The 19,804-nt window shown below is 44.0% G+C and overlaps 1 protein-coding gene across 1 annotated transcript in view; it reads left to right on the top strand.

The window, feature by feature from the left end:
- Positions 1-19,804, top strand: part of piezo1 (piezo-type mechanosensitive ion channel component 1) — a 353,209-nt gene that overhangs the window by 196,874 nt on the left and 136,531 nt on the right. The gene's annotated exons all lie outside the window — the stretch shown is intronic.

The raw sequence follows: 19,804 nt of genomic DNA, 5'->3' as shown, positions 1-19,804 counted from the left end.
AATGAATAGAAAATATAGTCAAGACATTTTTCTGGCCATTTTGAGCATTTAATCGACCCCACAAATGTGATGCTCCAGAAACTCAATCTGCTCAAAGGAAGGTCAGTTTTATAGCTTCTCTAAAGAGCTCAACTGTTTTCAGCTGTGCTAACATGATTGTACAAGGGTTTTCTAATCATCCATTAGCCTTCTGAGGCAATGAGCAAACACATTGTACCATTAGAACACTGGAGTGAGAGTTGCTGGAAATGGGCCTCTATACACCTATGGAGATATTGCACCAAAAACCAGACATTTGCAGCTAGAATAGTCATTTACCACATTAGCAATGTATAGAGTGCATTTCTGATTAGTTTAAAGTGATCGTCATTGAAAAGAACAGTGCTTTTCTTTCAAAAATAAGGACATTTCAAATTGACCCCAAACTTTTGAACGGTAGTGTATATCCAGGACGCTTTTAGCTCTTGCTACAGGTTCGAACATTTTGGTGAACCACAAACCTCTGAGGTAAAACTTGCCAAACTGAAGCTTGTCAAAGATGAACTACACAGACTGGCTAAACATTTTCCACCAAATTTTAAACGTGTTCAATTAATAGGCAAGACACGAGACAAGACTGGACAAGCGCAGTGTTATTACACAAGCGGTGAGAAAGAAAACTTTGAGGGAGTGTTGTGTAGAAAGTAGAAACTTGTGTGTGTGTGTGTGTGTGTGTGTGTGTGTGTGTGTGTGTACGGTTGTAGAATCCATGAATAAATGATGAAATAAAACTTTATTGATCCTGAAGGAAATTCTTGTGCCAGAAATTGCTCCATAACAATGCAGTATAAGTTAGAATACAACAATACAAGTTAAAGGAGAACTGCCGTCATTTTTAAACTTGCTTTATTTCTTAATTAACGTGTTATTCAATTACGTTTTCGGTTTTAGTAACCTTATATCGTGACTCGTATCGGCAACTAATTGCAATTAAATATTATACTTATCGGCCTATTCGGTTTTTAGCCATGTTGAATTTAGTTCCTTTGGTCCGCGCGATCTTCATGAGACTTGTGCGAGACTTCGAAACGTGAAGTGTCAGCCAGGTGTCAGTGCCGCCATTTTGAAAACTGTTTTCCAAACAAAGTATTGCACAAAAACGAGTTCAAATGACGATTACTGCCTACTTTTTTCAAACTGTCCTGATTGCTATCAAAACAAACAAAACTTCCAGCTTGATTACATCAGCATTCGAAAGAGGGTGCGCGCGTCTTTTGACAACAGTGGCAGATGTCGGTCACTTTGATTTCCGCTGTATGTTTTACTTCCGTCCTACGATGTCTCGCACAGGTCTCAATGAATCTCATTTACGGCCATTGCTTTGACATATGGACTGATATATTACATAGCATATTTCAAACACTCATAACTTGCTATAGCAGTGACAAAATAGCTGTCAGAAATGTATTCCTATATTTAATAAAATGAGAAATAGAATTTTGATAAAAAATTTGCCTTCAGTTCTCCTTTAAAAATAAACTGTATGTAAAATCAGGCTTGTAGTACTCGAGTCCAACTTGTGCCCTAATTTTAAGGACTTGTGACTTGACATAGACTCAGACTTGTGCATTAACTGCACTCAGACTCGTAAATTGGAGACGAGAGCTTGGATTTTTTTCTTTATTTTTTGTAACACAGCATAATAATTTGGCATAAGATATTTATATCTACATTAATTTTGTACTAATTTCCTGCAAGTATGTCACACCTGTGCGCTTTGGTGAACTCCAGACAGTGCGCACGCCAAGCGGACTCTCATACGCGCTGTAAACGACTCGCACCTGCATAGGATTAAGGCGCAATCAGCGCACCTATATAAAAACTGTGAAAACACACTTACTTTGCGAAGTATTGAGTTGCGTTGCTGACACATTACCAGCCTTATATCCTTGTTTGGTTTCCTGATCCCTGATTTCCTGTTTCTCGTCTTTGATTCTGCCGAGTGTACGATAGCCTGTTTGTGCCTCGCTCGACCTACTGCCTGTTTCACCGTTTTACGATTTTGCCTGCCATTCTGGATTGCTTACCTGTCTTCACTTGTATTAATAAACACCCCTTCTGTACTTGCATCCGTCTCCCAACCATCTCTGACTGAATACTTCGCACTCCCTGACAAAGAGAAGCACATTTACCTGTTCATACGTCATGCTCAGGAACAAACTAATGTTAATGGCGCTAAAACAGCCACCGTCAAATGGTGCAGTTGGAGTGTTGTTCTTGGACTCGACTCGAAATTTTTTTTAATGACTTGAACACTGGGGACTTGAGACTGGACTCGGACTCGAGGTTTAGTGACTCGACTACAACACTGACTGATAGTGGGATGTAATGAAAAGTAATGTGGTGAAAGTAAATATTGCACATGACAACACAGTATATACACAGCACATGGTATTGGTATTATTGTCTTGATTAATCAGCTGTCCATCTTGCAGAAGGGGGAGGAGTTCAACAGTTTGATGGCCCCTGGTAGAAAAGACCTCCTGACTTGCTGTCTGTTGTTGCCCAAATGAGAATGGGTTCCCTTTTGAGTCTGGTTCCTCTCGAGGTTTCTTCCTCGTGTCGTCTGAGGGAGTTTTTCCTTGCCACCGTCGCCACAGGCTTGCTCACTGGGGATAGATTAGGGATAAAATTAGCTCATGTTTTAAGTCGTTCAAATTGTGTAAAGCCGCTTTGCGGCAATGTTTATTGTTAAAAGCGCTACACAAATAAACTTGACTTGACTTGAGATTTATTCAGAGATCTGTCCCTAAATGAGGCAACACCAAGGTTATTTGCTCATTAAAACATGAGACCTTTCTGCAGGGGTTATTAATGCCAAGCAAATACCAGTAATAAATTGAAATGCCTGTGTAAATATTATAGTGTTCAAACAGCACAATTTATTCTGATAGCTGGAATAGATGCACAATAAATGATGGTCCTTATGTCCAGGACCAGCAGCTCTGCACCGCTGTGTCTCTAATTACATTTTGGGTAAAAGGGAGATGGAGTCAGCCTCAAGACTCGATCGCATGCATCTCGAGCGTCAAAGTTCAGCTTAGGCTACGTTCACACTGCAGGCTGAAGTGACTCAAATCCGATCTTTTCGCCCATATGTGACCTGTATCCGATCTTTTATTGACAATATGAACGACACAGATCCGATTTTTTCAAATCCGACCCAGGCCATTTGGATATGTGGTCCTAATTCCGATTCCTATCCGCTCTTTTCATATGCGACTTCAGTCTGAACCGCCAGGTCGCATTCATCCGACTTACACGTCATCAACAAGCCACAAACGTCACTATTCTGCGCTGAAGTAGGCGGCGGGTCTCTCAAAAAAAGTTACAACAACATGGCGCATAATCACGGGTGCAGATAGAGGGTGGGACGGGTGGGATTCGTCCCACCCAGATTTAAATTCACCTCGTTCGGTCCCCCCCACTTATAGGGAGGAAAAAACATCTATGCTGTCTTTCTTTGCATAAGGCAAACCTCACGGAAAAATCAAAAGACTAATTACCATTCGGTTTATTGAGGTGCACAGCAGTGTATACATAGTTGCAACAACTCACATAAAACAAAACAAAGACTGATATTCGGTTGGTTGAGCTGCGCAGACTGCACAGGTTGCGAGCTCGAGCTTGGTTGCTATGGTAACCCACAACAAGTTTGACAGGCATATCGGGGTTGGGGTTGGTTTGCTGGCAGCTTTGTCCCCCCCAGTTTTTTGTCCCCCCCAGTTCAAAAAAACGTATCTGCGCCCCTGCGCATGACATCAATGCGAGGGACGCTTCGGGCTGTGAAGGTTCTGAATCTTCTCAATGGAAGGACGCAGAGGTTAGGGAGCCGATTTCCATTTGGGGGGATACAGCTATTCAAGCTAGATTGGATGGGTCATACCGCAACCGGGCGGTTTTACTTCCGTAAACACTGGCCATGCTCACTGCGTGTGACGTCATCGTATCCTGCAATGCGCATGCGGAACACTTCTAGGTCGCTTTTCGTTCATGCTGAGGATCACATACAAGTCGCATATATTTGTTAATGTGAACGACCTCACAAAAAATCGGATTTCACAAAAAAATCGGAATTGAGCATTAAGCCTTGCAGTGTGAACGTAGCATTAGTCTTCATCCTGGAGGAAATGGGCGCTTTTGGACCAGAGGAAGTTTTGTTGGAAGTTCCACTTTTTGAGAATGATTATAGTGGAGCTCCTGCGTGAGCGGAGCCCCATAGGCATAGAGTGTGGATACATAAAGAAACCCATTGAGTTGTTACCTCCGCCAAGGAGGTTATGTTTTCGGTAGCATTGGTTTGTTTGTTTGTTGGTTGGTTGGTTTGTCTGTTAGCAACATTATGGAAAAAGTAATGAATGGATTGCTCTGAAATTTTTTTCCAGAGGTGTGACTGGGCACAAGTAACAATCCATTAAATTTTGGTGGTGATCCGGATCACCTTCTGGATCCCGGATTTTTTTAAAGGATTAATTTTTTCCCCATTGAAATGAATGGGCGCGCGACGCAAAAAACAGATTTTTCCTTCTGTAGGCCAAACCGTAAGGTGTAAAGTCATGAAACTTGGTACACTGATAGAGGAGTGGACCCTGATTGATTTCATCAAGTTTCATGTTGGTATGTCTAACGCTCTAGCGCCACCAACTGATCACAGTCTTACACGCGTTCATGCATGTAACTTTTGATCCGTATGTCCGATTTTCATAAGTCTGGTGCCGTTGGAATCCTTGGAGCTATACAATTCCAACGCATCCTATGACGTCATTCTCCGCCTAATTAGATTTTCCGCCATTTTGAATTTTGTCCAAAGTGAAGGTAGAGTGACCCAGGCTGCATGTTTTGTCCGATCATCACAAAACTTGGCACACGTGATCTCCAGTCCAAGCCTAATGAATGATATTCGTTTCGCTCTCATACGTCGAAGCGTTTGCCCATGGCAGCCAATCAAAATCGATGGCGAAGCCACCAAACAGGAAGTGAGCTCATATCACGGAAACGCTTTGACGTATCAAGACCATATTTAGTGGCATGACTTTGGACACCATCCAAACTACCCTCATCAAATATGGTGTCATTTGGCGACTAGGGAGCATCACAATTAGCAAAAACGTATTTTGGCTCATATCTCAGAAACGCTTTGACATATCAAGACCATATTTGTTGAGATGACTTTCAGCACCAGTGCATGTACCCTCATCAAATTTGGTGTCATTTGGCCACTAGGGGGCACCACAATGAGCAAAAACATGTTTTGGGTCATATCTCTACGGATTTAGAATTACATCTACATTTTCATGTTAGTGATGCTCTGGGATGTCCCTGTAAAGAACCTTGCCAGCCTGTCATCTCCGTATGAGAATCCGCCTTGTGTCTTGGCCAAACTTTTTCATGTTGACACAAAACTTGTCGCGTGGGCGTGCGGTCGCCTCTCTTGCCGGGTCACCATGGCGGCGCACCTGAGCAAGCACACTTTCGCATTTTCTCCGGAAATGCATTCTAGTTATTATTATTACCTCCACCAAGGAGGTTATGTTTTCGGTAGCGTTGGTTTGTCTGTTAGCAACATTACGGAAAAAGTAATGAACGGATTGCTCTGAAATTTTTTCCAGAGGTGTGACTGGGCACAAGTAACAATCCATTAAATTTTGGCGGCAATCTGGATCACCTTCTGGATCCCGGATTTTTTTAAAGGATTCTTGGCGGAGGTCTGCGCTCTCCGAGTGCTTTTCTAGTTTTCTGATGGTTTCAGTCCTGTGCGTGCCTCCGCCATACCAGTGTTAGTAATTACCAGTCATACACACCGCCTAGGGCGGCACAGTGGTGTAGTGGTTAGCGCTGTCGCCTCACAGCAAGAAGGTCCGGGTTCGAGCCCCGTGGCCAGCGAGGGCCTTTCTGTGTGGAGTTTGCATGTTCTCCCCGTGTCCGCGTGGGTTTCCTCCGGGTGCTCCGGTTTCCCCCACAGTCCAAAGACATGCAGGTTAGGTTAACTGGTGACTCTAAATTGACCGTAGGTGTGAATGGTTGTCTGTGTCTATGTGTCAGCCCTGTGATGACCTGGCGACTTGTCCAGGGTGTACCCCGCCTTTCGCCCGTAGTCAGCTGGGATAAGCTCCAGCTTGCCTGCGACCCTGTAGAACAGGATGAAGCGGCTAGAGATAATGAGATGAGATGAGACACACCACTTAGTGGCCAGTGTTAGTAATTACCAGTCATACACACCGCCTAGGGCGGCACAGTGGTGTAGTGGTTAGCGCTGTCGCCTCACAGCAAGAAGGTCCAGGTTCGAGCCCTGTGGCCGGCGAAGGCCTTTCTGTGTGGAGTTTGCATGTTCTCCCCGTGTCTGCGTGGGTTTCCTCCCGGTGCTCCGGTTTCCCCCACAGTCCAAAGACATGCAGGTTAGGTTAACTGGTGACTCTAAATTGACCGTAGGTGTGAATGTGAGTGTGAATGGTTGTCTGTGTCTATGTGTCAGCCCTGTGATGACCTGGTGACTTGTCCAGGGTGTACCCCGCCTTTTGCCCATAGTCAGCTGGGATAGGCTCCAGCTTGCCTGCGACCCTGTAGAACAGGATAAAGCGGCTACAGATAATGAGATGAGATAAGATGGCACACCGCCTAGTGGTCAGTGTTAGCCGATAAAGAAATAAAACAAAACAGACTGGCTATGATATAAGAAAATTCTACAACCCAGAAACAGATGGGAGCTCCGCTTTTAGGCAGTACCTAAATCTATATATTAGTTCTTAGAATGCTGTTTCGAGGGACTTTTGAAATTCCTATTTCAGGGTAGATTCTCTCCCAGCACAAGAGGAACCATGAGTGATGTTGAATGTATGTTGAATGGTCCAGATGGTGGATCGAACACATGAGCAAATGCAGTTCTTATGCAGCACTGGCAACTGCCAGTTTTAAAAATCTGTGTAAAGCGTTCGCCAACAGCGCTTAACATGAGCATTAAAAAAAAAAGGGTTTTATTATTGAGACTATATGCACTGGAGGAAATACGGCACCATTTTGATGCGTCTAACTGAAATATAAAAATCCTAATTAACCTAAATGTTCTTGTCTGTTTTTAGATTTCACATAAGAAAACCCTAAGCTTATAAAATAATAAGTCTGTTAACATGTTAAATAGAAATATTTTAATCACGAACTATTTTCCAGCGGCACTGTGGTGTAGCGGTTTGCACTGTCACCTCACAGCAAGAAGGTCCGGGTTCGAGCCCCGTGGCCGGCGAGGGCCTTTCTGTGTGGAGTTTGCATGTTCTCCCCGTGTCCACGTGGGTTTCCTCCGGGTGCTCCGGTTTCCCCCACAGTCCAAAGACATGCAGGTTAGGTTAACTGGTGACTCTAAATTGACCGTAGGTGTGAATGTGAGTGTGAGTGGTTGTGTGTCTCTATGTGTCAGTCCTGCGATGATCTGGCAACTTGTCCAGGGTGTACCCCGCCTTTCGCCCGTAGTCAGCTGGGATAGGCTCCAGCTTACCCGCGACCCTGCACACGATAAGCGGTTACGGATAATGGATGGACTAACTATTTTCCACTATGAATTTCCTACTTATAACGAAAAAAAATAATTTACTGTCATCATGTTTCACTTCCAGGTCTCCCTTGTTTTACGTTCTACGGCGCAGTGAAATGATCTGTTTTTATAAAAACCTGTGACCAAAACATGACACACAAAAGTGGGCAAGTTTAAAGTCAAACAAAACCATCAGTACTAAAGAAGGCAAGTGGACTTGCTTGAAATTCTCGAAGACGTTTCACCGCTCATCCGCAAGGCTTCTTCAGTTCTGTCTGATGAGTGAAACTCCCCACTAGTCAGTCAGAACTGAAGAAGCCTTGCGGATGAGCGGTGAAACGTCTTCGAGAATTTCAAGCAAGTTCACTTGCCTTCTTTAGTACTGATGGTTTACGACGACCTGGATGACTGAGAACCTTCACAGACTTGCTGTATGTCAAACAAAACCCAAAAATAAATGTCGTTTGCTGATCACAGCAAGTGCCCTGATGTGCCCTGTGCATGTTTAACTTAAAACTTTATAATAACAATTTATCCGGTTTAAAAGTTATGATATTGCTAAAAATAGGCTTACCTGGACGCAACCATTTGCACTGAAACCGGCACACTAGTACGCTGCTTACCTTCGAAACAGAGCCATCAGAGAAAGGCTTCTAATTCTTTAAAAAAATCCCCAGGCGCCACTGCAATCTCTCTTTCTTTCTCTCTCTTTCTTTTGTTCTTTCTCTCCCTCTCTTTCCTCCTTCTCTCTTTTTCTCTCTCTTTTTCTTTGTCTCTCCCTCTCTTTCTTTCTCTGTCTCTTTCTCTCTCTTTCGCTTTCTCTCTCTTTCGCTTTCTCTCCATTTCTCGCTCTCTTTTTCTCTCCCCCTCTCTTTCTCTCTCTCCCTCTTTCTCCCTCTCTCTCTTTCTCCCTCACTCTCTCCCTCTCTTTCTCTCCCCCTCTTTCTTTCTCTTTCTCCCTCGCTCTCTCCCTCTCTCCCTCTGTTTCTCTTTCTCTCTTTCTCTCTCTCGCTCTCTTTTTCTGTCTCTCTCTCTCTCTCCTTCCCTCTCTCTTTCGCTTTCTTTCTCTTTCCCTCTCTCCCCCTCTTTCTCTCTTTCTCCCTCTTTTTCTCTCTCCCTCTCTGTTGCTTTCTTCCTCTCTCCATCTCTCTCTTTTTCTCCCTCTTTCTCTCTCCCTCTGTCTTTCTTTCTTTCTTTCTTTCTTTCTTTCTTTCTTTCTTTCTTTCTCTGTCTCTTTCTCGCTTTCTCTGTCTCTCTCTCTCTCCCTCTCTCCCTCTGTTTCTCTTTTTCTTTCTCGCTCTCTTTTTCTGTCTCTCTCCTTCCCTCTCTCTTTCGCTTTCTCTTTCCCTCTCTCCCCCTCTCTTTCTTTCTCTCTCTCTCCCTCTCTTTTTCTCTCTCCCTCTCTGTTGCTTTCTTCCTCTCTCTCCATCTCTTTCTTTCTCTCTTTCTCCCTCTTTCTCTCTCCCTCTTTCTTTCTTTCTTTCTTTCTTTCTTTCTTTCTCTTTGTCTCTCCCTCTCTTTCTGTCTCTTTCTCGCTTTCTCTGTCTCTCTCTCCCTCTGTTTCTCTTTCTCTCTCTTTCTTTCTCGATCTTTCTTTGTCTCTGTTTCCTTCTCTGTCTCTCTCGCTCTCCTTCTCTCTCTCTCTCCCTCTCTCTCTCTCCATCTCTCGCTCTCTTTCTCTCTCTCATCTCTCCCCCTTTCTTTCTCTCTCTCCCCCCTTTCTTTCTCTTTCTTCCTCTCTTTCTCCATCTCTTGCTCTTCCTCTCTTTCTCTCTCCCTCTCTCCCTCTCTCTCTGTGTCTTTCTTTCTCCCTCTCTCTCGCTTTCTCTCTCTTCCTCTCTTTCTCTCATCTGTTTCTCTCATCTCTCACTCTCTCTCCCTCGCTTTCTCCCCCCTGTCTTTCTTTCTCCCTCTCTCTCGCTTTCTCTCTCTCTTCCTCTCTCTCATCTGTTTCTCTCATCTCTCACTCTCTCTCCCTCGCTTTCTCCCTCTCTCTCTCTGTATCTTTCTTTCTTCCTCTCTCCCCCTTGCTTTCTTCCTCTCTCTCTTTCTCCATCTCTCGCTCTTTCTTTCTCTCTCCCTCTCTTTCTTTCTCCCGCTCTCTCTCTCTCTCTCTCTCTCTCATATGTTTACTGCTTCAGCAGGGTTAAATACAGAAAGAATGTCACTGTGCTGTAATGTATTATGTGACAAATAAAGGCTTCTAATTCTAAAAACCTAATTAGAAGTTTTCTGTAACCGTGTGATTTTACTGCCAACAAAATCCGTGAATCAACAGACTTCACGTTTATGCTCTTTAAATCTCACTCGGCTAGATAACACAGACGCAGTACTGACACACTGTATAGCTAAACAGTCCTGTTGCCTTAACAACATGATTCTTGCTGCCTAAAAAGATCACTTTTCTCAGCGAATAAAACCAAACAAAAGCTTGTCACATAAAGTGACCAGTGATCTGACTTATTTTTACACCCGAACACGTGACACTCGGCATCTTTTGGGTTGTTTACAGTAATTTAGAAGCGATGTGTCCATGAGATCCACTCGCCTCGTAAGTTATGTGGTGTGTAGGTGACGTCACGATTTGTACTCGGACAGGGTAAGATGTCAGCGCTCAGGAACACTGTTTTTCTTTTAAAAACAATGTGTACACAGTATAGAGGTACAAATATGAACACGTGAACACTCGAACATGTCTTGTAAGGATATTATCTGTCAGTATAAAGGAGTTTATTTTTGGGTTTTGTTTGGCTTTAAATCCTAATGCTGCTAGTTTGCCATTTTCACAGCAAGACAAGAACATTGGAGAACAAGACGCACATTCATATGAAAACGAGAAACTACTAATGATGTTGCTATAGCAACCTTCAGCTGGCTTATGTCGCTTCAGTGTTCCTACTGACGGTGCAAATATAAACAGATAAAAAGCCCTTGGATGGTATGTAGTTGTGCGTGGAGCTCCCCGGGGGTAGTTCCTCTCAGTCAGTCTCTACAAGAACATCGTAGGACCACAATGGAAATAAGTGTTTTACACTTTGTTGTGCTATCCTTGGTGTTAGTTTCATGTATTTAGTTCAATTGTACATTTGTATATTATTCTACTTGCATGTAATTTTACCTTAATTAATCTATCTATCTATCTATCTATCTATCTATCTATCTATCTATCTATCTATCTATCTATCTATCTATCTATCTATCTATCTATCTATCTATAACTGTTTGGTCTGAAAGTGCCTATTAGTGCCTTTAGTTCAGTCACTTAGGAAATAGATGAGGAGAAAAAAAGTCTAGAAAGGAGTCTCCTAGGTTCATGTTTAGACATGAGGATGTTCGAATCCAGGATGCGTCCGTAAACACACGTCAGTAGGATGTGGTGAGGGAAAACCTCTCTCGTTTCTGCTGTGGTGCAGAGGATGTGTTTACAGCAGACCTGCAGATGCTTGTTTTAGACACTGGTGGTGTGTTCAGGGTGCCAGGCTTCCGTTTTTACTTCTGACATCAGTTCTGAAGAATTGAGAGAGAGAGAGAGAGAGAGAGAGAGAGAACAAGGGAGGGGGAGAATGAGAACGAGAGAGAGAGAACAAGAAAGGGGGAGAGAGAGAACAGGAGAGGAGGGGAGAGAGAGAACGAGAAAAAAGAACAAGACAGGGGAGAGAGAATGAGAGAAAGAGAGAACAAGAGAGGGGAAGAAGGAGCGAGAACAAGGGGGGAGACAGAGGGAGAACGAGGGGGGAGAGAGAAAGAGAGAGAGAGAACAAGAGAGGGGAGAGAGAGAGAACGAGGGAGGGAGAGAATGGGAGAGAGAGAACAAGAGAGGGGAAGAGAGAGAACGAGGGGGGAAAGAGAGAGAGAGAACTAATTCTTTGTTCTACACCCATCTAAAAGTGTGTGCTGTCCCATTGCTGCCTGCTTCTTTGACAGAGTGTTTAGTCTCTAGATTTCAGGGATTTAGAAGACAAAATGACTTTTTTTTTCTCCGTGTGTGTGTGTGTGTGAGAGAGAGAGAGTGAGAGTGAGTCATATGTGCTTCACAGCGTGTCTTTTGAATGCGTTTGTTTTCTTCAACAGACTTTTGTTAAGACTTCTTATATTTTCAGTTCTCGGATCTATTTAGGGGACTCCCCTGTCAGACTGGTGTATACACACACACACACACACACACACACACACACACACACGTTCTGTTTAATAAGGTCCAAAGCCAAGTTGTCTTTCAAATAGGATTACTGTAGCACGTTGATCATTTTTCCATTTTCTGTGTCAGTGTTTAAGGTTTTTCTTTCATACTCCGACTTTCTCACTCGCTCTCTTCATACCATCTGGGAAAAGTACAGCCGGGTCCAACAACTTCCTCCCCCTGTTGCCAAGACAACCATGTCAACAAACAAAGCCCGGCTGAATGTGTCAGTGCAGGAAAATAGAAACATTATTAGATCAATTAGCGACTGATTTCCAAGCATACGTGTCTGCGACAATACAAACACGTCCAGTGGTCCGAAATGTTTGTTGGTTTAAGTAGATGATTGTTGGTTCAGCTACTATGTTTTCCGTTCCCTCAGTGCCAGACTCGGCTGTAGTACAACAAGCTGAAAAGCAGCGTTGGGACTGTCAAACACCAGAAGTGTTTATTTTCCCGGAAATCTGTTGCTCCGTGGTGTCACGTGCTACCTGCATGTTGGATATTTGAGTCCTTCAGGCACATATCAACTTGAACATCTTCCAACAGATTTTCAACACGCAGTGATATAAAGAAGTACAGAGTGTTCAACCGTTCCCTATATTTTTCCGACTGAAGATTTCAGATCAGCATTGCTTAATAGAGCCAGTGTCTCTCTGAGTTCTTAATGAACAGATATCAGGGACTCGAACAGTTTTATCAACGAGTATAAGATTCTTCACTAGCGCACATCCAGATTTTTTTTCTTATTGACCGAAAGCTGCAGGGACGATATCTCCGGGATCACAACAATTAACCCAGACACTGTGTGTTAGAACCATAGTGTTAGAACCAAAGCATTAACACTAAGACTTTATAAGAGCATTACTCTTTCCCCTATTGATCAGAATGACACTAACTAGACTTATCATGAACCTTCCTGAGGATCATCAGGACATGGGGTCAGCATGGGCTCTCTGACTCCATTCTATCAAGGAGCCTTCGACACCCATGACCCTGTCGCTGGTTCACCGGTTGTCCTTCCTTGGACCACTTTTGGTCGGTACTAACCACTGCACACCTGGGGAACACCCCACAAGATGTGCCATTTTGGAGCTGCTCAGACCCAGTCATCTAGCCATCACAATTTGGCCCTTGTCAAAGTCACTCAGATCCTTACGCTTGCCCATTTTTCCTGCTTCCAACACATCAACTTCAAGAAGTGACTGCTCTCTTGCTGTCGAATAGATCCCATCCCTTGACCACATTGTAATGAGATGATCAATTATGTCTGTGAAGGTTCTCAGTCATCCAGGACATAGTAAACCATAGGTGCTAAAGAAGGCAACCAGACTTGTTTGAAATCCTTGAAGACGTTTCACCTCTCATCACTCCTTCAGTTCTGTCTGACTAGTGGGGAGTTCTAGGTATTTACTCTCTAATGGACCACACACAACCATTCTCTAGTGGACCACACACAAAAGTGGGCAAGTTTAAAGTCAAACAAAACCGTCGGTACTAAAGAAGGCAACTGGACTTGCTTGAAATTCTTGAAGACGTTTCACTTCTCATTCGAAAGGCTTCTTCAGTTCTGTCTGACTAGTGGGGAGTTCCAGGTATGGAGCACTTGCATGTGACGTCACATCCGCTCCAGATTGTAGGCAGACGCCATCTTGTCGGTAAGATGCCATATTTCCGCCGTCTAACCGACACTGACTTTCTTTTTTTTTTTCGCCCAAATCTTCAAATATTACCATGCCACAATGCCAGAGAGTTGTATGGCATATAAATGCCACAACAGGAGAGGTCAGAAATCGGGAAGAAAGTTTCATAGGCTGCCACGGGACCCTGACAGGCGTGCAAAGTGGATTGCTGCTATCAGCCGGGCCGATGCAAACAACAAGAACAAGGCATGGGAACCGACTGGAAAGAACGATCACTGGCGCCTGCGCAGTGACCATTTCATCTCAGGTTCGCCATGTATTTATTTCAGTATATCCATGTAGTTATTCGCAACATATAGTGGGCCTGTTAAGCATAACAATTGTGCACAAAATGAAAAAAGCATGAAACTTTCAGGGTTTGTTCTTGAAGGCATAAACTTTAATTTGAGACGTGGAGGCATTCTCAGTTTGACCTCTGGGGTCAGCTAGAGGTCATTGACCTCCATGATATCACATTTCTATGCATGAAATTAGAAAAGGCTGTATCTTAACATCTAAATGTGATGTAAATGTAAAATAAATGTGTTTTTCCATGTGCCTGGACATGAAAAAAATCGTATATAATACTGATATTCCTCTTAGGTGTAACTTCAGGGGTCAGGTAGAGGTCATTGACCTTTGAAATTTGAAGTTTCTATGCGTGAAATTCTAGACGGGTGTATCTTAGGATCTAAATGTGATAGAAATGTGAAGTTAATGTGTATTTCCTTGTTTCTGACCATGAGAAACCCATTTTTGATACTGATATTACTCTTACAGGTCATCTCTGGGGTCAGCTAGAGGTCACTGACCTCCAGCATAATGCATTTCTATGCATAAAATTAGAAACGGGTGTACCTCAGGTTCTAAATGTGATAGAAATGTAAACTAAATTTGTATTTCTATGATTCTGTACATGAGAAACCCATTTTTGATACTGATATCATTCTGAGAGGTCAACATCATGGAGAACAGGCAAGCTTGGGAAACATCCCACATTTTGATAAATCTATATAAAAATCTCATGTGTTTTGGATTGTAAGAAACAATTCCATATGAATATGAACATGACAGAAATATACTTCAACTTGTCAGAAATTATAAACTTTAACTAATCAAAAACTTGAACTACAATCAAAACTCTAAATGCAGTGTAAACAGTTGAACAGGTTCCATAAAGAACATTTTAAAATCACTATAGTATCTACATTTATTCTAAGGGCCTTGACCTTTGGGGATTACAATGTTGGCCTACAAATTGTAACTACAGAACACTGATTTAGTCGCTGCAGTCACCAGAGCATGTGCACAGTGCTGTGCACTTTAAGGCTGCCTTTTTACATCTACAGTGCCCAGTACAACCCTTTTTGCAACCACAGTGCACAAGTTCATAGCAAGCCTGTGAAGCTTCAGGGAGTGTTGTCCAAAGTGGCTGCCATCCAGCATCGGTGTCAATCCATCCCCAGTCTGATGGACTGGGCAAACATGGTTGAGAAACCAAAGCAAGGTTCCATATATTAGCCTGGTACATTGCTCTTTTTATGTGTTGCCTCAAAGCAAATGAGAGCAAATGCTCCAAAACGTCACTCACTTTGAAATTATCAATGGAAATGGGGCAACTGTGTTCAGCTTCTGACATAGTTTGTGACCACTGGAGATGTTTTACTTATCAGAAATGAGTTGTGTCATGTCCAGAAACATGGAATCATATATTTACTTTACATTTACAGTATTTCACATTTTAATCCAAAGATAGATTGTTTCTAATTTCATGCTTAGAAATGCATTATCGTGGAGGTCAGTGACCTCTAGCTGACCTCAGAGGTGACTTATAAAAATGATATCAGTATTAGAAATTAGTTTATCATGGCCAGAAACATGGAAATACACATTTAGTTTACATTTCTATCACATTTAGAACCTAAGATACACCCGTTTCTAATTTCGTGCATAGATATGCATTATGCTGGAGGTCAGTGACCTCTAGCTGACCCCAGAGATGACCTGTAAGAGTAATACCAGTATTAAAAATGGGTTTCTCATGGTCAGAAACAAGGAAATACACATTAATTTCACATTTCTATCACATTTAGATCCTAAGATACACCCGTCTAGAATGTCATGCATAGAAACTTCAAATTTCAAAGGTCAATGACCTCTACCTGACCCCTGAAGTTACCCCTAAGAGGAATATCAGTATTATATATGATTTTTTCATGCCCAGTAACATGGAAAAACACATTTATTTTACATTTACATCACATTTAGATGTTAAGATCCAGCCTTTTCTAATTTCATGCATAGAAATGTGCCATCATGGAGGTCAATGACCTCTAGCTGACCCCAGAGGTCAAACTGAGAATGCCTCCACGTCTCAAATTAAAGCTTATGCCTTCAAGAACAAACTCTGAAAGTTTCATGCTTTTTTCATTTTGTGCACAATTCTTCTGATAATAAGAGCTTAACAGCCCCACTAATAAGTTTATGACTTGCTCTTATAAAAAATTCCGGGAAGTGGGAACCTGAGAAAAGGGTTGGGGCGGGGCGGGGGGGATTGGGTCTTTAGTGGTGTGACATTCAATGTAGTCTCATTCATTATTTCATTATCTCTAGCCGCTTTATCCTGTTCTACAGGGTCGTAGGCAAGCTGGAGCCTATCCCAGCTGACTACGGGCGAAAGGCGGGGTACACCCTGGACAAGTCGCCAGGTCATCGCAGGGCTGACACATAGACACAGACAACCATTCACACTCACATTCACACCTACGCTCAATTTAGGCCAAGTTTACATTAGACCGTATCTGTCTCGTTTTCTTCGTGGATGCACTGTCCATTTACATTAAAACGCCTGGAAACGCCGGGAATCGGGAATCCGCCAGGGTCCACGTATTCAATCCAGATCGTGTCTGGTCCGGTGCTGTATAAACATTGAGAATACGCGGATACGCTGTGCTGAGCTCTAGCTGGCGTCGTCATTGGACAATGTCACTGTGACATCCACCTTCCTGATTCGCTGGCGTTGGTCATGTGATGCGACTGCTGAAAAACGGCGCGGACTTCCGCCTTGTATCACCTTTCATTAAAGAGTATAAAAGTATGAAAATACTGCAAATACTGATGCAAATACTGCCCATTGTGTAGTTATGATTGTCTTTAAGTCTTTTTAGTTATGATTGTCTTTTACCACTTGCAAGTGGTAAGTGACGCGCATGCCCGATATGCACTAGGATCACACACACAGCGGCTCAGTCCCGAATCACTGCTCATGCACTTCACTCGCGCGCTCTGTGAGCTGCGCAGGGCCGGAGTGCGCACCCTCCAGAGGGCACTCACTGTTCAGGGCGGAGTGATTTGGAGCGCAGGATGCCTGCGGAGCCGAGCGTATCCGTGTATTGGCGTTGCTGTGTGCACGCGAATCGTGTATTGGCGTTGCTGTGTGCACGCTAATCGTTTTAAAAACGTTAATCTGATGATCCGCTGATACGGTCTAATGTAAACCCCACCTTAGAGTCACCAGTTAACCTAACCTGCATGTCTTTGGACTGTGGGGGAAACCGGAGCACCCGGAGGAAACCCACGCGGACACGGGGAGAACATGCAAACTCCACACAGAAAGGCCCTCGCCGGCCACGGGGCTCGAACCCAGACCTTCTTGCTGTGAGGCGACAGCGCTAACCACTACACCACCGTGCCACCCATGTAGTCTCTAGATGTAAAATAATTTTATACTTTTAGGATACTACTGATATATCTAGTATCAGCACTAGTACTCAATACTTAAGTGACTTACCCATCCAATGAGGATTGTTATTTTCTTGTTTGCAAGATGCCACATCTGAGGGCAGCTGACAAATCCTGAATTTCTGTAAAGATAACTGTGCAGAGATTTATAAGCATGCAGTGCTTCACCACTGAACAGCGAGGGAAAGTTAATGAGGTAATTATACACGTCTGGGTATTCCACCTCTGGCAGTTCCATATCCACTGACACGGTCGTGAAAACTACGTCCGGTAAGCGATAAGGGTCACTAATCTGTAGGTCGTTTATTTTAGACATACATCTAGTTGTCTGTTCATTAGAAAAATGAGCCGTGTAGTCCGTCGGTTGAAATTGATCCATTTTGTACACGAGTGCAGCAGTATTCAGCGGTGTTTTTTACCGACAAGATGGTGGCTGTGTACCTTCTGGTCACGTGACTGCAAGATCTCTATTTATCCTCAAAAGCAACCCTAAGGAGAGTTGTTGAGGTCACATGGGTCGTTGACCCTCTCAGTCATCCTGTAGGTGTTGGGGGTCACTGGAGGCCGGGTATGAACGGTGTTAGCAGCCTAGAGGGTCGTTCGGGTGATCTGTGGATCGTTGGCTCTCTCTGCCATCATGTGAGTCATTGAAGTCAGCTGAGGTGGGGTTTACATTAGACCATATCAGCGGATCATCAGATTAACGTTTTTAAAAAGATTAGTGTGCACACAGCAACGCCAATACACGATTTGCGTGCACATAGCAACGCCAATACACGGATACGCTCGGCTCCGCAGGCATCCTGCGCTCCAAATCACTCCGCCCTGAACAGCGAGTGCCCTCTGGAGGGTGTGCACTCCGGCCCTGCGCAGCTCACAGAGCGCGCGAGTGAAGCGCACGAGCAGTGATTCGGGACTGAGCCGCTGTGTGTGTGATCTCAGTGCATGTCGGGCATGCGCGTCACTTACCACTTGCAAGTGGAAGGATGGCAAGCCTAAAGACAATCATAACTACACAATAGGCAGTATTTGCATCAGTATTTGCAGTATTTTCATACTTTTATACTCTTTAATGAAAGGTGATACAAGGCGGAAGTCCGCGCCGTTTTTCAGCAGTCGCGTCACATGACCAACGCCAGCGAATCAGGAATGTGGATGTCACAGTGACGTTGTCCAATGACGACGCCAGCTAGAGCTCAGCACAGCGTATTCGCGTATTCTCAATGTTTACACAGCACTGGACCAGACACGATCTGGATTGAATACGTGGACCCTGACGGATTCCCGTTTCCCGGCGTTTCCAGGCGTTTTAATGTAAACGGACAGTGCATCCGCGAAGAAAACGAGACAGATACGGTCTAATGTAAACTTGGCCTGAGTCTTGGTGTGGATGTGTGTTCAGTTTTCTGGGAAGTGTGCCAAGGACTGTATTATAGGTGGCTGATAAGTGGTGTCTCAGGCCAAGTTTACATTAGACCGTATCTGTCTCGTTTTCTTCGCGGATGCACTGTCTGTTTACATTAAACCGCCTGGAAATGCCAGGAAACGGGAATCCGCCAGGGTCCACGTATTCAATCCAGATCGTGTCAGCTCCGGTGCTGTGTAAACATTGAGAATACGCGGATACGCTGTGCTGAGCTCTAGCTGGCATCGTCATTGGACAACGTCACTGTGACATCCACCTTCCTGATTCGCTGGCGTTGGTCATGTGACGCGACTGCTGAAAAACGGCGCGGACTTCCGCCTTGTATCACCTTTCATTAAAGAGTATAAAAGTATGAAAATACTGCAAATACTGATGCAAATACTGCCCATTGTGTAGTTATGATTGTCTTTAGGCTTGCCATCCTTCCACTTGCAAGTGGTAAGTGATGTGCGCTGGGATCACACACACAGCGGCTCAGTCCCGAATCACAGCTTGTGCACTTCACTCGCGCGCTCTGTGAGCTGCGCAGGGCCGGAGTGCGCACCCTCCAGAGGGCACTCGCTGTTCAGGGCGGAGTGATTTGGAGCGCAGGATGCTTGCGGAGCCGAGCGTATCCGTGTATTGGTGTTGCTGTGTGCACGCAAGTCGTGTATTGGTGTTGCTGTGTGCACACTAATCGTTTTAAAAACGTTAATCTGATGATCCGCTGATACGGTCTAATGTAAACATGGGCTCAGACCACCTCCTCTTTTCAGCGATGGTCATTCCAGGTTGACAAAGATGGCTTCTTTTACTCCTCTTTCAAACCACCAGTCTTCTCTGGATAGAATGTGTTCATTGCAGTCCTGAAACAAGTGTCCTTTGTTATTGAGATCAAGAGAGACGTCGTTGAGTCATCCTGTAGGTGTTAGGATGACTCAACGACCCAAGTGACCTCAACGACTCTCCTTAGGTTTGCTTTTGATCCACTAGAGGATAAACACCTGGAACTCCCCACTAGTCAGACAGAACTGAAGAAGTCTTTTGGATGAGAGGTGAAACGTCAAGAATTTCAAGCAAGTCCAGTTCAATTGTACTCATGTCACCGTTTAGTGGATTTAATGTTATGAATGATGGGTGTATTTGCGAGCAGGCAGTTAACGCTTGTGCCTCCGAGTGTGTTTGTGCGTGAAGTAGCCTGTGCAATAATTTGAAAAGATGTGATGTGATCTGCA

The sequence above is a fragment of the Neoarius graeffei genome, chromosome 27 (genome assembly GCF_027579695.1).
Source record: "Neoarius graeffei isolate fNeoGra1 chromosome 27, fNeoGra1.pri, whole genome shotgun sequence".
Taxonomy (NCBI): Eukaryota; Metazoa; Chordata; class Actinopteri; order Siluriformes; family Ariidae; genus Neoarius; species Neoarius graeffei.
Note: the sequence above shows the minus strand (reverse complement) of the source record. Positions and strands in the feature narration are given on the sequence as shown.